Source organism: Nomia melanderi, unplaced genomic scaffold (genome assembly GCF_051020985.1).
Source record: "Nomia melanderi isolate GNS246 unplaced genomic scaffold, iyNomMela1 scaffold0084, whole genome shotgun sequence".
In the NCBI taxonomy this organism is placed as follows: Eukaryota; Metazoa; Arthropoda; class Insecta; order Hymenoptera; family Halictidae; genus Nomia; species Nomia melanderi.
In genome coordinates this window covers 165,001-167,500 of record NW_027475199.1, presented here as the reverse complement: position 1 = coordinate 167,500, position 2,500 = coordinate 165,001, and the positions used below count along the sequence as shown (strand labels likewise).

General features: G+C 54.5%; 1 pseudogene; it reads left to right on the top strand.

The window, feature by feature from the left end:
* Window positions 1-2,500, top strand: part of LOC143175434 (large subunit ribosomal RNA) — an 8,228-nt pseudogene that overhangs the window by 2,875 nt on the left and 2,853 nt on the right.

Below are 2,500 nucleotides of genomic sequence, written 5' to 3'. Positions count from 1 at the left end.
CAGGCTTCAGCGACGACACGGCGTCGCTTCAGCGACGACACGGCGTCGCTCCTTCTACTACGGTAGAAGGAACGCATAACATCAAAGCAATTAGCGGCGCTTCGGCGTCGCTTATTTTTTTTATGCCATTTTTAAAAGCAACACGCGGCGGGGACTTGGCCGGTGGTGCTGTTGCTTTAATACGCCGTCGGGGACGACAAGGCAAGAAACGGCGCTACGGCGTCGTTTCTTTTTTTATGCCTTTTTTTCAAAACAAACACGCCGCTGGTACTTGTATCGGTGGGGTTCCCTGCCCTACCAGTGCCTGTGCCGGCGGGAGTGTCAAAAATGTGTCAGCCGCACACCTGGCTTATCCCCTGGCCGGACGGCCCCGCTAGCTTTACTCGGTGTCAGAAAGCACCATGCCGCCAATACTTGTATCGGTTGGTATGTTGTGATTACACCGTCCCATATCGCCGGGGGACGAGTAAAGATAGATAGGGACATAATGTCATGTAAACCTTGACAAAAGCAACACGCCGCTAATACTTGTCCTCTGCCGTGATGTTGCTCAAAATCGTCCACCTATGCATATAGCTACGCTACGGCGCTGCTCAGATTTCACGAAGCCCATTCCATGCGGGGCACTGTCGGCGCTTCGTTGCATCGAGGCTTAGTTTAGCAAGCGACCGCCTGCACGAGGCTCCCGCTGCAGTTCTCTTCGGAGTTCGCTGAGAGTCGCCTCTGCGCCCAACGCGCCTGGGGGCTGCCTCCCCCCTTGCGCGGCTCTAACTGGCCCAAAGCATAAAACACAGCCTCGGATGAAAAATGTCGGCGAGCCCACTGGCTCCGCCGACCCAGTTAGCGACTCGCAACAGGGCGGTGAGAGGTTGGCCTCCGGAGTGAGGACCTTTCACTGCCAATATGCGGACTGTGGCCGATTCTTTAAGACCAAGATCGGCCTGGGGGTTCACCAACAGAAGGCTCACAAGGACTGGTACGACAAAAACCAGCTTGTGGAGCAGTCCTCCAAAGAACTGACAAGGACTAGGTGGAACCCTGAGGAGTCCGCTCTGTTGGCGAGGCAAGAGGCAAAGCTTCTTTTGGAGGGAGTCAAGTTCCTCAACCAAGAGTTGGCCAAGGTCTTCACGGACCGGACCTTGGAATCTATTAAAGGACAACGACGCAAAGCTGAGCACAAGTCTCTTGTGTCTCAGCTTCTGAAGGAGGTCGTCACAGCTCGGGACGAACATCAGCCTGAGCCTGTGTTTCAGACCCCTTGCCCGTATGTGTCAAGTCCCGCCACGGCTCCGACTCGCACTCTAAGTGAGCACTCGAACGACGAGTCGGATGCCCAGGTGTTAGATTACTTGACTTCCCTGCCACCGATTAAGACCGACAAGTTCGACGCCAAGCGACTCGAAAACCTTTGTCGCTCAGCTGGGGCGGTATCCCCAAATCACATCCTGGAAGAGCTCACGTTGTACCTCTTGAAGGCCTTTCCGAATAAGCCACGGAAGGAACGTGCAGCCAAAGGGTCTAAACAGCCGGACCCTAAGATTTCCAAAAGACGTGCTCGAAGAGCAGAGTACGCCAAAATCCAGAAGATGTGGGGGAAAAACCGCTCCGGCTGTCTAAGAACGCTGCTGCGGGACAAACATACAGCTAATGTCCCGCCTGCAGACGTGATGACTCCCTTTTGGGAGTCCCTCATGGCGTCGGAGAGCACGTCCTCGCCCGGTGCCAGGAAGCCCGCTAAGCTCCTTAGCGGACTTTGGTCTCCAGTCTCGCCGCTGGAGATCCGCAAAGCCATGCCGCCAGTCGGCACGGCTCCTGGTCCGGACGGCCTGTCTGCCAGGGACTTGAGGGCTGTCCCGCAGGAGATACTCACTCGCGTGGTCAATCTTCTTTTACTTGCCGGGCGATTGCCCGCGCATCTTATGGAATCACGCACGACCTTGATTCCGAAGAAAGACAACGCGACTCAGCCATCTGAGTTTCGACCCATCACGGTGTCATCGGTCCTTGTCAGAACCTTTCACAAGGTTCTGGCAAATAGAATGCTCCAACTGATTCCCTTGGACAAAAGGCAGAAAGCCTTCCGACCGATTGATGGGTGCAGTGAGAATATCTTCCTGCTTGATTTTTTACTATCGTATGGCAGACAGAAGCATAAGGATATCTTTATGGCCTCCTTAGATGTCGAGAAAGCCTTTGACTCCGTGTCTCACAATGCCATCAACGACACTCTGCTAAGCGCAGGAGTACCGCCGCGGATGGTCGAGTATATTATGAGTACATACAGAGGTGCTGTTACGCGTCTCGCGTGTCAAGACTGGCTCTCCCGCCCTATACGTCCGGGGCGCGGAGTTAAACAAGGTGACCCTCTGTCACCAATGATCTTCAACCTGATCATTAACGATCTGTTCGCCAAGCTGCCCAAAGAGGTAGGCATACAACTAGGCGACATGTCAGTCAACGCAATGGGATTCGCGGACGATCTCATACTCATAGCAACCAC